General features: G+C 38.2%; 1 protein-coding gene across 2 annotated transcripts in view; it reads right to left on the reverse strand.

Annotated features, from left to right (window-relative positions):
* Positions 1-19,132, reverse strand: part of brd4 (bromodomain containing 4) — a 71,058-nt gene extending 51,926 nt beyond the window's left edge. For both annotated transcript variants that reach the window (XM_065247211.2, XM_073814037.1), the window contains exons 1-2: positions 19,027-19,132; positions 649-794 (exon numbers count right to left, since the gene is read on the reverse strand). The gene's annotated coding sequence lies outside the window, so the exon portion shown is untranslated. The remainder of the gene's footprint in view (positions 1-648; positions 795-19,026) is intronic.
* Between the last annotated feature and the right edge of the window lie 1,530 nt (positions 19,133-20,662).

A 20,662-nucleotide genomic window follows, 5' to 3' on the forward strand; every position in this document is an offset into this window, starting at 1 on the left:
TAAACGCATCTTTGAATAGCGCCACCATGCTCATGAGGTCAATTTCTGATCATTTAGCCACACATTGAATTGCGGAATTTTTTATTTAAACCTCCTCAAATGCAAGTTTAAAGTAAATCCCCCACTGAGATTTAAAAGTTTAAAGTAATGGAGCAACAGGATTAAAGATAATCTAGGTTTACTGTCAAATTTAAACCTGGATCAAAATGTCAGTTTAATTGTAACCTTGTTTATTTTAAAACAAGATTTATAGTTTGGTGCAACAGAGTTATTAAATAAGCCCTGATTTAAACCAGTTTTAAGACTAATCCTTGTTGGTGCAACCCAACCAAACATCTCAGTGCTTATACTCTCTATAGACAATTGCGAATGTTTACAACCTTAAACTCACATTCTGAATACTGCTTTAGTCTTTTTACTAGATGCATAAATCAAGGCCAATTACTCCCATTCAAAATAAAGTAGGCTAACATGTTGTGAGGTAGAGATATTTAAGCTACAAAAGCATTAAAAAAGTATTTTTCTTTTTAAACGAGATTAACTGTTATCTGACAAGGACATACAATAAAAATGCAATCAAAGCATATGGTTACACTGCAGGAATTATGACAGGATTGAATGAAAGGCGCTATCTGGTTATTGACTCACATTTTTGTCTCTCGCGTGAAGAGTCTCTTATCTGAGTGTGCACATCTTCTCCAGTAGCACTCAGCAGAAGAGCTGCCTTGACGCGGTCCAGACAAGTCACCAGCTTGAAATCAATCTGCGTTGATCACAAAGTAAGAGGGCCACTACTGCAAAGAGACAAACAAAAAAAGTAAGTGTCAAGTCTGCACTTTTTTAAACAGCATGCACGCGATCGCAACTTCAAACTCTTAGTCACTGATATTGATGATGAAACTGGCTTATAGTTTTCCGATGCGCTTTTAAACATAAATATGAATCTATTGTCATAGCAAGCATTCTGTGATTACTAGAGATGCATCAAAATAACATTTCTGGGATTAAAACAAAAAATTCTGGACGCACTTGGCCGAAAACCGAAACTGACCTAAGAAAAATTTTTTTTAATGTTTGCATAATTGTATTTATATCAGCCTTTTAATTTCATTAATTTAATAAATCAGAGTTGGAAAAACAACAAACCATTAAAATAATCACACTTTTATCAAAGCAAAAAAATTGGATGTAAATAAAAATACTAAAAAGTTTTCATTTATCTTAGTAATGTCAAGTTATTGTATGCAAAACAGTAATGCTACATTTTTATGCTAAACAATCATTTTAATAAAAACTACAGGAAAGACACAGCATGGCAGTTAGCCTCTTTTCTGCTTATATCAACTAACTGAAAAAGAGCTTCATTGACGTCAGCACCTTCCACATAAAAGCCTGAGCATAATTCGCCATTTTACACATTCGCGAGCGTATTTGACTCATTTGCGTTCGATGTATGCACATTGCGAGAAATCGCAAAAACTCTCCTAACCTACGTAATCCTGCATGCCCATGTGACCACAACTTTTCGTCTTGCACTAGCCATGTGATGCGCCAGTGTGACCTTACGTATTACATCATCACGTCGAAAGGTCATGCATGACGTATGCGAAACTACCGCCACAGTGTTTACAAGTGTGAAGAAAGGCGACCGTTCCGACATTGTTGTATGAGAATGATACTAATTAATGTCTTCGTTTCAGTTTATTGTTTAAAATAGTCCGCAAGTGTGTGTTTTAAATAATGTAACGCGTGACGTTTTGACGTGACGACGCATTACGTGATGTACAAGGCGAAAAGTTGTGGTTTAAAAGTGCTGATTTTTTTATTTTTCATTTATCGTTTTGTTAGATAAGACCCTCATCGTCGTTTGGGATTTAGGAGGCCATTGAAGGTGCATTGAAACTGCAATTTTAAACTGTAAACTATTGAGGACCAATTAAGTCTATTAAATTGAGAAAAATCCTGGAATATTTTCCTAAAAAAAAACCAAAAAAAAACAAACATATATTATTTGTATTTTTATATAAATGTATTTCTTCTAGGGATGCACCAAATTTTTGGCAACCATTATTATTATGCCGAAAATAATAAAAAACTCCTTTTCGGTGTTCGTTGGAATAAGTAAAAAGTCCAGAGAAATGGAGGTCTTTAAAAAACATGCAGTGTGAGGTGTGCAAATGCAGCAAACATGTTGGTAAAAGCATTTAAAAGGGATGGTTCAGCAAAAAATTATAATAAACCCATAATTCCCTTACCCCCAAGTCGTCCATCATGGATATATGCATCAGGACAGCTTGAGGGCGAGTAAATCATGGGTTTATTATAATTTTTTAGCCAAACTATCCCTTGAAAAAAATGCCTTTGAAAGTTTCATTTATCATTTAAAATCAAGACATCCTGAACACCATGCAGCATATGAGAAAGACACAGTGACAATCCTGGGTAAATGACAAACACGTTTATATTAAACGAGAAAAAAAACCAATATAAAAAATTAGCTTTTTGTTATACCACTTTGTTGAGCGCTTTTTCCTCTGTCATTTCCTGTCAGTCGTGCCGCTCTCTCTCTCTCCCTATGCTTATGCTTGACAGTGCATGCAGGCGCGCATCCGCTGCTTAACATACAGTACAGTGCTATATAAGCGTCGTTGCAGTTACTTAAGGCATAATAATGAATGAGTTATTTGCATTTTGTGCGGGAATAGAAGATCGGATTAATATCCGTTTACTCTCATTTATGTGGTCGAATGTAAATGGAACAGTTTATGTCTATCTTTAACTATCTGGTCAGAGAAGTGACCCTATAATGACTGCTGGAATGTAAAAAAATTCATTGTTAAATAATGTGAAATAAATATAGTAAAATGACATTCTAAAAATGTACTTCGGCTGAGTTTTTCAGTTTATTCGGCCAAGACTTTTCCTTTCGCCGCATCCGTAATTTTTTCTCGACTGAACAAAGAAAGACATAAACATCTTGGATGACATGGGGGTGAGAAGATTATTGTTTTTTTTATTAAAGTCAATGCTTGTGATCTCCGATGCTAGAGAAACATTTAAAAAAATGCTCACAGCAGCAGCGCATCATTTAATTGGAACTTGTGTGTAATTTTAAATTAGGGCTGCTACTAATGATTACTTTCATAATCGATTAATCGGACAATTATTTTTTTCCGATTAATCAGATAAAAACCTAATCTATTGAATTAGATTTTTCACTTAATGTAGCTAAAGTCGTCCCTAAATTAGAGAACTAATGTTACCAAACACTAGGGCTGTCACTTTTTATTCGATATTCGAATATGCATTCGAACATGACGTGAAATATCCGTATTCGAACTTTAAATAAACCATCCGGTTTTTAAAATGACATGTTTAGCGCATTTTTCACAGTAACACCTCGTAATGGGAAGGAGGCTGAGAGTGAGACCGACGACGGCAACTGTGCGCAAGAGAGGGAATCAAATTGGACCAAAATGAACCTCATGTGCATGTCAAGATAGAATTATAGTTTGTATATAAAATGACATATTGTTTATAGTGTTAAATATTATAGCAGAATAAAAAGCTTGTGTTAATACGTTCGCATTATGAAATTAGCATGTATGAAGATAATTTCATCATTTTTACCACGCAATGTAAACTTTATATTAAACAACAACATTTGTCTTGTAAACGGATTTGAAATGATCATGTGCTGACTGTCGCGCGTCACATAGACGACAGAGTCAAGTGAGAGCTGCTTTACTCAGCGGTAAATTAAATTTCATCTCAAGTATCAAAGGGTTTGTGTGCTCTCTATCATTAAAAACGGGCAAGGAAACAGCACGCGCAGGGTTAATGTACTTGTCAATGACGGCTCACAAACCCGCGGGATAGGCTATGTATGGGTGCTTGTTGTCAATGAGATTTCTCCTCACAAACACGCTCAAGCGCGTAATATGTGTGCTTGTCAATGACGGGCATTAAATCCGCGGAATTCCGCGGAGTTTTTTGCCGAAATCTGCGGGCGCGAATTCCGTTTGGGCTTGGCTATATGCCTTACTCATGCTGCTGTTTAAGTTGTCATGTTATTGTTTGTTACTGTTCTGAATAAGTTTGTTATTCATAAGTTGATAACCTGCTGTTTCAAACATTAAGTAAAAAAAGTCATCCGGACAACCCTGTGTATGACTGTCACTGTTAATAATTTTGTGATTGAATCTCCATTACGGTGGGTTTTTGATGCGCGTGGGGGGGGGCTAGATATTCGAATATATTCGGATACATTGTATGATATTCGAAATCCGTTCGAATTTGATTTTTCTCAAAAGTGACAGCCCTACCAAACACAACCTTATTTTAAAAGTGTTACCCGTTTAAAAAAAATGACAGGACAAAATCTGATTTAATCTGACTGTATGACACTGTCCAGGACCATGAATGCAATTTGAAAGTGTTCATTTTAATGGACAGAACTAGATTGGCTGACCAGCACATGCTCACTTAACTGCAGGTAGTCCTGTCACATCCATTAAGTGGCCTGACATCTACACATATCAGGGAGTATAAATCATTAGATGCCTATAACTATGTGCAAAATAACATGAAGTGTGAGCTGCAAACACAAGTATTTATGATGATCGTTTCTGTCCAATCCACTCAATTTTATTGCGCTTAACCACAGCTGTCGTCGTTGTTTTACCTGGCAGTGGCAGCAGGTATGCGATACATTTCAAATTGGAGTCTGTACTAACACAGCAAGATGACATTTGCGTTCCTTGTGTATCCAACTCTATGCTGATTTGTATTGGCCGCCTTCAGTTTTCCTTTTGTTTTGCCTCTAGCTAGTGCCATGACGTAGGCTCTAAAAGGGTTTCTAAGCCAGATGATATGACAGTGATATACAAGCAATTGCAACAGGGATAAACAAGATCTGGATTTCCCCCTTACTTTTAAATGGATCCTTAGTTTGTGGTTTATAACTATGAATATTGTGAAAACCCAACAACAATAAAACAAAGACAAACTTATTTATATTAAAGGAAGAAATTAAACCTTTATTAACATGCAATCTTTTGAATCTGTCATCGTCTGGTCAATCATCACGCTACTTTGCTGTCGTCACATGACTCCCGTTGTCCTGTGCTGGACTCCACAACTCAACATGCATTTAACTAAGCTAGTCACGCTAGAATGTGGCTTTTTTCTGGGAAAGCTGGGAAATATCGCATTCATAATCGCAAACGAAATCGCCTGCAATTATGAATGCAATATTGCCTAGCTTTTCAGGTAACTACGGTTCTGTGTAGTTAATGCCGCTCCGTCTGAAAGCAGGTGATGGCAATTTACTACCAATCAAGGAACCGGCTTTATTGACGAGATGCGTGTGACAATCGCATGCGATTTATTGTGCAGCCCTAATTTGCATTTTTTGTATCAGACCCTATCAGATACAGTGCTGATGCCATTTCGTAGCACTGGCAGCCAGTCTCATCTCGCATGACATTAAAATGACCAGGAGTGTGTTTGGCATTGAGCATAGTTGTTATCATGTCTAGTTTAACTTCTGCGCACTCGCTTCAATTTTGTTTCTCCTGCTCCATGTGTTTTGCGCAGGCACTGTTAACACGTGCATGACCTTGCTTTATCGACCATCGTCAAGTTTTATCGATTTAATTCTTAACGACAATTGATTAATTGTTAACATCCGTAACTGATACTGATGCAAGGACAAGCTAACCCCTCCGTAAATAAGCCAAAATTGCACAAATATCATCCAAAATGACTTAAAGGTGCAGGGTGTAAATTTAAGCGGCATCTAGTGGTAAGGTTGCAAATTGCAACCAACGGCTCAGTCCACTGCTCACTCCTCACTTTTGAAACGCATAGAGAGGCTCTAAAAGGGTTTCTAAGCCAGATGATATGACAGTGATATACAAGCAATTGTAACAGGGATAAACAAGATCTGGATTTCTCCCTTACTTTTAAATGGATGCTTAGTTTGTGGTTCATAACTATGAATATTATGAAAACCCAACAACAATAAAACAAAGCCGCCACCGGAAAAACATTTCATTATCAGAGACAACTTAGAAAAAAGTTTGTCTGTTAAGAGTAGGCCTGTCACGATAACAAATTTTGCTAGACGATAAATTGCCTCGGCATTTATCGCGATAGACGATAACATTGATGCTCCGGGACCATTATAATAATGCAGATACACCTTTTCAAAGATCTATAAACTTATTTCTAAACAATAAGTAATACTGGAACTGGAAGACATTTTAAATATCCACAAGAAATGAACAAAATAACAGTATGATTGCGTTTTAGGTGCATATGCATGTTTGTCGTGTTGCCACTTTTAAGTGCTACGTTTTTACCACAAATGCGACATAACGGCTCGTTCAGGTTTAGTGGTTCAGCTCGGTCATTAGGTTTAAATCCAAAGTACTCCCACACTGCAGCTGTAGCGTTTGGTTTTGAAACTTGGCTGTTTACACTTGGTATTAAGATGTGTTTTTGATCAGATCACAAGTGGACGAGATAGACACATTACGTTTACACCTGGTATTTAAATCCGTCTCTTTTGTCCACTTTCGACCGCTTCTGTCCTGAATACTGTGAGGGGGTGGTCTTGTGAGACGGTGGGCGAGTCTCTCCACTGTCATTTAAACGCCAGCGGGAGTAATTATGAGTTTATATGGACGCAAACTAATATTTTGTCCACAGCTTGTTTAGCAAGTAAACACACTGCACAGTATTTTCTACATGTATATGTTAGAGCTTTCTCAGAATTTTCAGTGCAATTGATGAAATAAGATTGCGCAACTTTCACACGCTTGCAAAATGAAACTGCGGAGATCACCCGCTTTAGTTTATCAATGAAAGGCTAAAAATAGCACTGTTCACCTTGTGTCAGAAAAGTCAGAAAAGACGTAAAACATTGTGATCCGATCGATGAAAACGCATGTTAATGACAAGTGTAAACAGCCTCTAGTAAATCCATCTTTTTCTCCAACTCTCGTCTCAACTAGTGTTTTCTCCTGCTACACTTCTCACGCGGCGCTCATCCTCCTCAGTACTCCTACTGTGATAGGCTACGCCAGGAGTCCCCCCTCCCCACACAGATCATGCGACTGACAAATGACTGACGAGTAGGGCTGTCAAAATTGCTCAAAAATGACTTTCGAATATTCTCCCTAAAAAACCCACGAATATTCGAACTATTCGAATATCTGGTTGCCCATTTTTTCAACGACGTTAACGACGCATTACTTCAATAACAGGACAAATTAATATAAAGAGACATAACTACTTCTATAGGTAGTCTATTTAAGTTTAAACATATTTGACAACGTATATTACAATACATACACAAAACAAGTAAATTAAGAGACATCAAAATGATATGGTACCTCGGTTACATTGCTTGACAAAACTCCCTGATGCCTGCTCCATCCACGACACTGATCGGTCTCATGTCCTTACAAATGAACGAAATTCATTTCTCCGTTATGACCTCTTGTTGTGTTGCAGACAAATAGCTTGTGGCGGGCGATGCAAAGTAAGTGTTAAGACGTGACTGTTTAGCTGGAGTTCCACAATTGTGGTCTTGTACACACTGCAAACTTTCAGGAGTGACAACCGCATTTAAATGTGAAAATATGATGATTGACACGGAGATAACCATAGCAACGGTCTGCCGTCTCACATGCTTATCACTCACAGCTTTGATGAAAATAATTTAACAGCATTATGTTTTGCAATAAACCTCCGTCGTGTCATTGTGTATTGTACGCATTTGTGAGGCTGCGCGCACTCTTGCAGTGTTGCCAGGTCCTCGTCTTTTTTGTACTCACATACCATTTTAGCGCTTAACCGTTTATGGCTTTTGGCTCATGAAGCGATCAAGTTTTTGGTGTTGTTAAAATGTGAAGGTGCCTGTCCCAATATTTTGATCTTTGAGGTAAAGCGTTTGGATTTATTTTGGTTTATTATTGGATTTTTCTTGTTCGCTGTTTTTTTAGTGCAAGATCTGGCAACACTAGTCAGCAAACGCTTGTGCCTCTGTCATTCTTTGTACCGCGCATACAGAAGACTTTTCCCCCTTGTAATAATTTATTTCTTCAGAAGAGAGACCTGTTATGTCCATGATGCACGTTTAAACACTTTATTAACTAGTTGTTCATTTCGGTTATGTAGGCTACACACTATGCAAAGTTTCTGTAAACGCGGTTGTCACTGCAATTTGCGGGAGTAAATGCGGTTGTATATGCGATTGTCAGTCCCGTAAATTACTTTCAATTTCTGCCATCTTCCATGCAAGACGCGTCAACTTTTAACAGTGACAGGCAGTGTGACTACTGTGACCTGTTCCTGAACCAGGCGCATTAGTGCGCCCACTTACAAAGCAGACAGCCACGCCTCTACTACCGCGGGCTTTAAAAAAAAAAAATAAATTATTAGAATATTAATTTTCATATTCGAAATTCGTTTTTTTTTTACTATTCGAATATATATTCGAATTTAGAATATTCGTTGACAGCCCTACTGACGAGGGTTCACTTCTTGTCACTCGTTGCACGGAGCAATCATCCAGTCTCTTTGGTAGAGAGAGAGAGAGACAAGGAAAACAAACAAGCATGCAAATGTGAATTATTGCGGCTAGGGCTGGGCGGTATGACGGTATATTCCGTTACCGCGGAATAAAATGTCAGACGTAACAGATTTTTCTATTCCGTCTATTCCGCGGAATGCAAATAAGTGGGCGTGGCTAACTCTGCCTCCAGCATGTTAGACTGAGTGTGACGGAGAAACATGTAAAATAGTTCACTTATAAAAAATGAACGAGTAATTTGTGTATTTTTTATAATAAGTGCCAGTGAATCCACCGCGGGTCACGCAGCGAGACTCTTGTCTTGCTCGCTCTCGCTCGCTCTCTCTCTCCCGCGCGCGCGCTCTCTCTCTCTCCTCATGCAGCAGCCGGCCGGTCTCTCACGTGCAGAGGTCTCTCTAGGCAAGCGCAAGGAGCTGCGAGGCCAAATAAAGAGTTCTTCTCGCACATAATGCTAATAGTTGTAAAGTTTTCTGAACTTTAGGCAAGCTAAGACAAAATTCGCGTTTATATCAGTGACACGTGCGCTGCTGTAGTTCCATGCGCCATATGCTTATACAAACATATTTGATCGGAGAGACGAGAAAGAGATGCAAATGTTAAGGGCGTCAAGACCTTTAAACAAACTTTATGATCATCACATCATAGCATCTGTCATATTTATAATATTCAGAGCTTCCTTTCTCATATACAGGTATTAATCCTGTCTGTAGGTTTTTGCATATATTTATACCTGTTCATTTTACATATTGCATATATGTTTAATGTAATGTTTGCATAAATACAAAATACAATGAAGCCATACTACACTTTCAATAGTCTATAAAATTAATAACTCAAAACAAGCTTCTGTCTAATCAAGACTTATCTGTTGTTATCTTCTGGGCATTTTCACTTTAACATTATTAACTTTAAATTGCTCATATTTTAAAACTGTGGTGAGCATTTAGTTTAAAGTTATAGTGAGTGGTGTATTTCTGTACATTTTTATCATCAAAAAACTATATAAACTGCAAAACATGTATACCGTGAAATATTCCGTTCCGTGAAATAAAATGACTCATTCCGTGAAATAGATTTTTGGTCATTCCGCCCACCCCTAATTGCGGCCGAAAAAAATGATCGAGCTCATTTTATTTACCGTGCGATTATCGATTTATCGTTTATCGCGACAGGCCTAGTTAAGAAAGTTCTGTAGAAACACGGCGGCACAAAATGGCGACTTCCACGTAGGGCTGGACAATAATTCAATATCGATATATGTCGCGGTATATATTTTCTCAATAACGGTGATATGGCTTTTAAACACATTATAGTGTCCCATGGCCGTTCGCATGTCACGTCTAAAAACACGTGTCAAATGCCGGTCAATGCGCTTCTTCCTTCAGAGCGCGTGGCGTCTTTTGCAGCTAAGCAATACGAGCCGCACATTCCGGAAAACGTAATGCCTGAACGCATTTAAATCGCTCATTTGTGCTTCGCGTCAAATCATATCATTGTTATTATGCGATCAATGAATCTAGGGTTCACCCAGAGAAGAGCTGTCACTCAGAATACAAGAAGGAGGTGCGGGGTTAGTTTGCGTCAAGTCACAGCTTCCAATGGCGACACCATATAGGGAGGGAGAACAGGAGATGTAATGCAAGACAAACTGAACTACAGATGAGAAAAATCAGGTTAACGTGTTAAAAAAATGGGAAAAGAAACGAGTATGTAGGCAGCTATTGGTCTCGTTATGTATATGATGTAGTATGCTTGTATCTAATATATGATTAAGTAGCTTGTTATGCAATTACAAATAGAGCTTTGATATAAATGTTTCTGTCCAACTATCTTATGTATCATTAAATAGCCTACTACCATTCAAAAGTTTTAGGTTAACTTTCACTTAGGCTATTTAATAATATTTTCCACATATTATTATAATAGTAAATTCATTAAAATTATGGAACTATGAAAGTTAATACAGTGACAGAAAAATTTGTTATTACAACGATACATTAGTTTGATACTGCATTACAGTATTTATCACTGACTGACATTCAGATGAACCTTATTAATATTAAAGGTAAGCCCTAAAGTCTGATTATTTGACAGTGACTTTACATTTAATTTTGTATGAAGGCTAAATACAAATAAAACAATGAAAATCAATTTATTTATACCATTTTTATTTTTGTAAATAATATGTAGTTTTATAGGAGGCGGCTTCATAGACTTGGTAAATTCATTTGTTTAGAAGTTTGTCTTTTGGGCATTCTTTGCAGTTTATCCCAAGGCTTTTTTAACATTCATACCGTTATTGGATTTATACCGTATCGACCGAAATTTAGAAGTACAACGTCGATAAACAATCTGGCCATATCGTCCAGCCCTACTTCCAAGTAAGGGGACCCTAGTGTATATAGATAAAACAAAAGGTAATAAAAACATAATGGTTCATTATAGAAAGGTCTTCATACACCCCTGATAATATAGTTTTGTATATTATTTTGCATTTCTGTCAAGATATCCTTCTAAAAATTACACACTGCCCCTTTAAATCAGTCTAGCTAATACACTGGTGCTTTACTCTTATACCAGACTTGTTTGTTATAACGAAAAACGTCCACCAACATATAGACGTAAAAAATAGCCAGTTACATGATAACTAGCCATTTTTTATGTAAAGTGCAATAACTCTATACGACAGTCCGACATATATCAGAACCAACACTTAAATCTGAAGGTAAACCAAGAAATATCTCAGAATCTTTATCTGGACTCTTGTTCTTTTACTATTGTCTCCTCCCTTTAGAGGTTACATCCGAAATAAGGCCAATGATGGAGTTGCCATGGTAACTCAACTCCAGAGAAGAGCACAAAATTGTGTGGAGAGGGGGAAAACAAGCACCCAACAACAGTTCGCAATTAGACTCGTAAAGTTGCAACACAGCACTACATTTAATGTACAACAGTCTACTTTAATAAAACCAAACATAATCACATGCATAACACGCTAACACATTTATAAATTAGGCAGACGCTTCAAAGGGCCTTCGTGAAATCAAGCTATACATTTTATCAGTATGTGTGTTCCATGGGGATCAAACCTACAACGTTCTCTGCTGCTAATGCAATGCTCTACCAATTAAGCTATAGAAACACTATTAATTAAAACCCAACACTTCAACCCATGTCTCTACCCTGACCTCTTGCATGCTATCTCTGTGAACTTTATGCTGCCTGAGAGCTTTGTACACAGTGATGCAACAAGGGTATAAAAGGTACAGAGGTTGTATGTCAACAACACAGAGGCTGTGTGTGTTAGCTGTACTACTAGTAAAGTAGTAGTTAATCGATTAAACCCATTACATACTCAAAACTCTTATCGGAGGAACGAAATGCTTTCTATACTGTATCAGGTAACATTCCCTTTCATTCATACCAGTGGCAATTACGGGTGGGACAATACATTGTCTGTCTCTGTGCAATACGAGATTTTGCCTCAAATATTGATATAATAAATAAACAAACAAGCTCTAAATAGATTTCTCAGTGTCATTACTTCATGGCTCCTCGGGGTGGCACTTAACACATGAATGATGGGAATGAGGGAAATGTGAACAAACGTTAACTAGTCTAAAAGAGATTAGGGTAGGAAGGGGGATGTGGGTAAAATAAGAGATGCCTCAGCCAAGTCTAAGTTCAAATGCTTTTATACCATTGATGGGCTGTTAAAATTAGGAATGTATCAGGTTCATTAAACACATTTTTATGTTGTTAAATGTGTCAGTTTACAAACAAAAGCTATTTATTTATTGAAATGTACTTGAAATCTTACACATGTTGCTAATATGTTGTTAATTTACCTCAGGGCTCCATCCAAATGAGACTCGTGCATGTGCACCCTGCACATTTGGAATGTTTCTAGTTGTTATTTAATTTTGAAAGACGAGTAGATCTCGAGCTCACAAAAAACAGAACGTGCGACCGTGTTTTTACCGCTCATTTGCATGACCCATCTATTCATTTTCATTATGCGCTCAGTAATGTTGAAGTCAAACACAGGTTCAACCACAACAAGGTGTGGGGTCATTGGACATTGCATAGGTGAGAGAGAGAAAGGGAGAGTGGGAGATAATAAATTAACACCAACATTCCAGATGAGAATAAAGAATAGAAGACAAGAAATGTGTAAAGGATAACTGTATGTATAGCCAATATAGTTGCAATTAAGATTTTCCTGAACATTTTGTTACCATAGGCAGATATCGCGATGTATTATAGGATTGGCAAGCAATACACCTATCGCCGCAAACTCAGGGTGCCATGAGATAACAGTTACCGCGAGCCATGTATCGCATCGTATCGTGAGGTACCCTGTGATTCCTCTGTGATGCAATGGCTTCTCATAAAGAACAAAGTAGGCGGCAAAATAAAGCAAAAATAAATTAATCAGAAAAAATACAACCAAAGTTTATTTGAGGTCATGTGTAATGTATTTTTAGGGCTGGGTCAACGCGTCGAAGCAAAATATCCGCGTCGATTCGTCAGACCCAAAAAGGCGGCGCCTTAGAGTAGTAGCAACGCGAGTGGCTCCAGTCCACGTCGGTTTCACAGCAAGTGTGAGCAGTGCGTGCGTAAACAGCGTATGTTTTTTTTCAGCGCCCATGTTAACAAGCATGCACCCCGCCGCATGAGCAGTGCAAGCTCGCGGCACTGTTGCAGCAGTGTTGCGATAGTTTCTGCTGCGCTGCACACGCTCAATTAAAGTGAAAGTGCTTTGTTTATGGTTTAAATGCTCGTGGATTGATGCGAAAGAGTGTCATTTTACCATAAAATCATGAATGTGATGCCAAGTGTGTTTTAAACAGTCATGACTTTGAGAAATTTAACAGAAAGCAACGAAATATGTAAAAACACACTGTTGCCAGAAAAGTGCGCTTTCATTCACTCTCTGTCCAGCAGTAAATGAGTTCATCTAAATAAACTTAAGAGAAAGAGATTTAATAATGAATGTGCTTCTTGAGTCTAATTGTGTTTATATCTGTCATTACATGGACTAGAACAGCACGAAAACAATGTGGATTTAACAAATCAAGTTATAAAAATTACACTGACCATCAAAAGGCACATTGAAGAGGTAAATGCATGTAAAATAAAGTAATGTGAACTTGAGATTTTTATACCGTTACTGTGCATTCAGATCGCCACCGGCGAGAGCGTCAAAGTGGCCGGAAGTCATTCATTTTCAATGAGAGCCGGCGGCGAGCTCCGGCGCGGCGCGTCATGTACAGCGTGAGCGTCGAGGAGAGTTGATATCAGCTCAACTTTATGGTAATGAGATATGACGCAGTTCGGCGGCAACCAATCGGAAGGCGGAAATGTTCACCGGCAACCAATCGGAATGCGGAAACCTCCGCCTGAGAGGAGTTCAGAGAATGCATTCGCGCGTCAGAGAGTCCACTACAACTTTTTTTTAACGTCGTTGTCAGGGCAGCCAGAGCTTTTATTGACGCTCTCGGCGGTGGCGGTCTGAATGCACAGTTACTAAACTGCACAGTATGCGCTGCAAACGCTTTATTGAATGCTACCTCTGACTTAGAATGCATTATTTTGCACTTGTATAGTCTTTTTATTTTGAAATTTTAAGGGCAATAAACATATTGAAATGTTCACATTCAGATATGTAAATCAACATGTATAAATTGCTATTAGTTAATTAATGGGGAGATAATCGAGAATCGAATCGAACTGATAAAATAAACCGTTAGATTAATCGATGCATTGAAAAAAGAAATCACTAGATTAATCGTTAAAAAAAATAATCGTTTATCCCAGCCCTAGTATTTTTATTAAAATGGATTTCATAAAATTTATATTAAAAAAAAGTATAGCCCAGGAACCTGTATCGAAGTGAAGATATCGGTATTGCTATTGGAATCAAAGATTTTTAAACAATACCCAGCTCCTTGTATAACGCTTTTTTCCTCAACCGAACTCATAGTTTTATTAAATAATGTCATTGAAGAGTGACCAGGTTTTGGAGGCATCCATCTATTTGACTCCAGCATGGCTTCTACAGCAAAATGATGTGCTTGCGAGAGAAAACGATTAGTATTTTAAGTTTATTTAGTGATTGTCTATAGTCATGTATGGTTCACTTTTTACGCAAACAAGAAATTACAAAATTATTTCATCAGAATAGTATGCATGTATACTATGTACTCTGTACCCACAGGCAGGGTCCGAAATTAACTTTTTGGCTTACCTGCCACGAGGACTGGTAGATGAAAAAATCTACCAGCCAAGCATATTTTTTACCGGGCAGAATAATAAACAGCCTTTATTGTCACATGTACATTCATTTAATTTGCTGTATTCATGGTCACAAATGTTCTCAAGTTTCATCGTTTTTTTTTCCGATGACAAATTAGTGGTTTCTGTTTTTATCTTTAGCATACTGGTGACACACCAAACAACTCATCACAACAGTGTCAGAATCATATTGTAGCCAGCCTCTTGAAACTTTATTATTTCCAGCCCTCCATTTCTCACAAAACTTTGTTTTATTTAACTCATCCCTCTTTTCGTCTGTGAGTTTTCAATTCAAAGGTTGGCTCACTCCCGGTAAATGACGCCACATATCAGCTAATATGCAGCAGATAGCTGCAGACCGCAAGTTACCTGCAGTACTAGCTAGCAACAGACCGTCTCTAGTGTGAGACTTGGAGCGTAGAGACGTTCTGTGGCTAGCTCACCTCGTCCCCAGATTAGTTACTGGCAAACACATTATACTGCATTAATATTTTGGTATGAAAATCACCCGCCAGTGTGGCGGGTAGCCTTTTTAATTTAGTCGCCAAACAGACAATCTACCCGCATTTGGCGCTTGGCGGGTGTTAATTTCGGACCCTGCCCACAGGTGCGCTTCTAATTTTCTTGTAGTATTTATTTTATTCACTAGGAGGCAACCCTGCCCTGGGGGGGTGAAACAGACCTGTAACATGTGCGAGCCACATCGATATGCGAAGAGATCAGGAAGTACCCTAATTTATACTATGCAATGAAAGAATACAAAGATGTTTACATTATTGTTTATTAGTGGCGTCAGCCCCTTTAAGGGCTCGTTATAGTTGTGCGTAAGTCCTACCGTCGCAAACGGAAATACCTGTAAAGCAGGGGTTTTTTTATCTGACAGGAGGGGTTCTAGTGAACCAATCACAGCGCTTGCGGTCTGCATAGAACTGACGCGCTGTTAAAAATTTTGCACGAGGTGCACGTCAGGCTACAGATAACCTACAGCGTAGAGCTTACGCACGACTATAAATTTATGCTTTAAGAACAACTTAACAGTTCCTTACAAACCCCTGTAGGCCAGGAGAGGTATGGCATGCGTCCAACGCCTAAGCAAGCGCTATGCCTACGCGTTAACAATGACCTCTACTTCCAGCTTTATTTACCGGCAAGTAGGGCTGGGCCGGTTTTGATTTTTTCTTACCGCGGTCGGTAATCAACAAATTCCCGCGGTTTTGCGGTTTATTGGCAAGACAACCAGTTAAATAACATGCATGATTTATTTATCTTTAATACAAAACATGTGCAAATTACTTAAGGAACATGTAAAGTGAATATTATTTCCTCCCACATTTCTTCATTTTCAACGTTCAACAACTTGAACAATTAATATTATCAGTTAAAAAAAAAGTTAACGCATTGTGCGTGTCTACACGTGCCTACAGACATTTCGCCACTTTTCTATCCTCAATTTATGAATGGCCTGTAAATGACGCAAATTATTGCTGCCCTGACGGTCTGGTAAAGTAACCAGAATTTGAATGAGAAATCACTTGTACTGCATATGTGTCCGTGCTTGAGTATAGTTTGAAGCTGCACGGAGACGCGTGTGTGTGCGCAAGATGACGCGGTCCGTCTCTGTCTCCCCGTCTGTTTCGCGCGCGCCCGGCCAGTCCGCGTCTGTCTCGCACGCGCCCGGGCAGTCCGCGTCTGTCCTACCATAAACATCTGTCTTTTTTTCCACAAACGGAAAAAGAAGACGCAAAAGCAAAACTTTTTGAAATGTGTCCTGCTTTAGAAATGGCCACTGTGGTAGGCTAGATGAAAAAGAGACAATCTAACCTCTTTGGATATTAATCCTCGGACTGATCACGTGCTCTTTATGTTGCGTGACAATTTAATAATGTATGAAACCTGATTCTGTTGTTGATCTGTTGCGGCTGTTTGCACGTTCAAATTAAATAAAATGTTTGTATTGCTTTTACTGAGTCATAGACAACGTCACCTGTATTTCTACTCAATGACAATTTAATATTAAAAATCATATCAGTTAACAGGGAATGTTCAGTTAACAAGCTGCGGTTGTTAACAAGCTGCGTGTATAACATCCCCACATATACACACAAGTGCAAGCCAATGTTTCAAGTGTTATTTATTTTTTATTTTTTTGTGGTTATGACGGTGAGGGGCTCAGACCCGCGGCATGGGTCACGTGACCGCGGTACGGCGGTAATTCGGTTACCGCCCCAGGCCTACCGGCAAGGAGCATGCGTGCCACAATTTTTAAATCTCACACACAACTCACAAGTTTGTTTACAGTTAAACAACTTAAAGCTCTCTAAATAAGCACAAGATACTCATAATTTTCTCTCAAAAATACATTGTTTCACTTTAGAAGACTTCCTAGAGTCATATGGATGATGTATGAATGCGTCAAGACTCAAGAAACAGGATATCTAAGAATAATTGACGACGGGTCGTTGAATTATTCGAAAATAATGCACACCCAAGGTGGCAATGCCGTTAAACCGCGGGTGTGCATTATTTTCAAATGATCCACTTATAACACAGACATTGCTCTGGTGGTTATTTTAAAACATTTGAAAGGTCAGCTGTGCGTATATCGAAAAATAATGCATACCCAGAGAACATTTCTTAACAAATCAGAATAAAGCATTCAACAGCCCGGTGGTATATAGTATAAGAACAGGATATAATATAACTACGCCACACTTGCACATAAAAAAAAACACCATTTAAAGTACAAAAAGTGGGGAAAAGAATTTAAAAATAACTTGACAAATGACCAGACAGGAAACACCTAAGCAGTTATACTCACTGTCACAAAAGATATTATTTTATAGTTTGGGGGTTCAGCACACATCACCTTAGGCTAGAAAAGCTGACATTCAACAGCTGTCAATCACAGATCGATGATTTTATATAGCAAACCTACAGCAAAGACTTGCACAAGTTTGAGTGGATGGTGAACGGTTTACAATGACTAGCATGTATTAACATGACAAATGTGTATATGTTATGAAAAACCAGAATATATAACGTTATATGAGATTTGTGTAAAATCTCAGTGCAAAGCAAACCCGCTAGGCTAACGCCACTGTCAAGCGCTCCACCAATTTGGCAACCTTCAACAAAATACACACCACTGTACAAAATAACGATTTTAATCATAACAGACAGATTAAACTAAGGCATGCATATCGACACTAATGCTGTTAATCGTGATTTAAATGAACACGTTTTGGGTTCATCTATCCTCGGGGAGCAACACAAAATGGCGACTGCGGGCAGCTCAGACGAGTCCTTCTTCTCAAAGTCCCTTAAACACGGACGGTCATTGCGTTTCACTCGCCTTCCATGGGTTTATAAACAACTAAAACGTTTATCACACAAATATAAAAGGACAGGAAATAATAATGGCTGTTAAATAAGTGAAATGGGTGCATATTTCCTCAGATCCGCTATTAATGCTAACACTTGTGTGTGACACGGGCTCGTCCGGCGTATTGGAGCGCATGTGCATTATCAAAACACACAGACACTCACCCAGAAACTAAAGCCAGCGAACAATACGCATCTGTCAATGTCAGACGCTCGAAACGAGCGCGAATCGTTTCACATGCAAACGACTTGATTAATCTGACCGTGCACAAGTGTGCGCGCATTCCCGTAGAATTTTACGTCAAATTCGCTAGCATTCCCGCACAGCGGAACGCGAGATTTTCTCGCAGCGCGGCCGTCAAGCTGCGCAGAGGCAGGGATGCTGTGCTAGCATTGCCCACCAAATGGCCTAAAGCTAATAAACAACCTGGCTGAAACACGACTGTCCCACATTACCTTATTTTTTTGACGCCCATGCGATGTCTAAGGACTAAATAGGCGCTCAACCACACCTAAAAAAAGAGTTCAAGGTTTAAACGGTGTCAAACTGACCCGTTATTGTGAACGAGTTTCTCTTTCGAAGCAGTTAGCGTTAGCACACAGGCCGCTATCACAGCGCGCAGCAGACAATCGTTTCAGCGCTGTTTGGCGCGCATGACCGCTACGAGAAACGACACGGCGCGTGCGGAGAGAGTTCATGTTATATAAACCCTTGAAATAAATGCAAAAGCCGCTTGTTTATTTACCTCCTGTATTTTGTTGTGAAGGCGCGCGGGCTCTTTCTCTCCCACAATCCAGAACAAACAGCTCGAGACGTCGATGACGTCATGCGCGTGGAGGACGCACAGGACGTGAGGACCGCGAGCGCTGCTGTCACACGTGTGAAAGATCACTTAAAGCCGCTCTTCTCTGATCTCCTGCGTTTGGTGTTAGATCAGTGTCATTAAAACGACACCCTTTGGAGTAAAACAAGACATAGGATTAAATAAATCAGATGTCCATTAAAACAAGAAGCCAGAGATAACGTGTCATATTTAAATATATACGTACCCTGTTTGTGTTTGAACTGTTTACAGTCTGAATCCCGTTATTAGATTTTTCAGTGCATTGAATCATGGGAAAACTCAATGGATAACAAATTAGGCGACGCCTATGAGTTGTCAAAATAAAACTTTGTGTCAAAAAAGTACAAATCACATAAAAACTGCAAACTTTACGAAGATCCTAATTTTTGCTATACAGTAGAAAAAAGCAAAAACTATATAAAATTAGAATGGATGACAAGTTACAGCAGGGTATATATATTTTAAATATGCATTTAATTTACGACGCAATAACAGCTAGTCACTTACGAAAAGTAACCTTTAACTACAAATAAAGCCAAAAATAATATGGGTAAACCTTGGTGACCACAAATTGACCATGATTTTGCTACAGTAGGCTAACCATGTTTTTTTTTTTTTGTAGTAAAAGTATGGTTTTACTTGCCAACGGTAATCAATACGCCAAGGTTAGTTGTACATTTTTACAATAAAAAAGCCAAGGTTAATTTTCATAAGCGGTGTTAGACTTTCAAACGTCTACATTGCGACGCCTTGTGGCGGGATTGTGGAGACGTTTTTAAAAGTGGCTGATGAACTTTTTCTTTATAGACTGCACATGTTTCTTATTTAATTCTGTGTCCCATAAATAAAATGCTTTTGAGAATAATAATTTTTTTGTGTTTCTGCTATGATACTAAATACACCTATTAGATATGTTTGGAAATAAAGTTAGAAATAAAAACAGATTTAACGTTTTTAAAACCAATAGCAAGTTAGAAATAAATATAAAACATAATCAATCATAAATGATAAAATACCTAACTAAAAGTGGGGAGATCTCCCAGACATGTAAAAATTGTTATATAATTTCATTATTAATGGGGCGGTATCCAGACAGGGTTTAGGTTAACTCTTGGGGGGACACCTGAGTTTACTTTAATATTTTGCATGTAAATGTTAATCTATCACGACAAACTATATATCGTTGGAAAGTAGTTTTCATATTTAAAAACCTTTTAACATTAATAATAATGCAGTGATTGTATTTTATTAATTTGTGACAAGAGTATGCAGCAAACTCACAGCAAACCAACACAAAAAAAATTTGTGATAATGTTATGTATAAAATATATACTTATATTGCATTATTTATATTTATTGCAATCATTTTAAACTGCTATAAAAATATTTATTTAACATTTTCACATCCACACACTTTCGTAAAAAACTTTAAAATGTCAGGGAATAAGATGTCTTTAAATTAACCTCCTAAGACCTGATCCAATTTTTTTTATGTTTGGACCATAATACTTAATTCTGTGTAACTGGAACCTATTGT

This window comes from Paramisgurnus dabryanus, chromosome 3 (genome assembly GCF_030506205.2).
Source record: "Paramisgurnus dabryanus chromosome 3, PD_genome_1.1, whole genome shotgun sequence".
NCBI classification, from domain to species: domain Eukaryota; kingdom Metazoa; phylum Chordata; class Actinopteri; order Cypriniformes; family Cobitidae; genus Paramisgurnus; species Paramisgurnus dabryanus.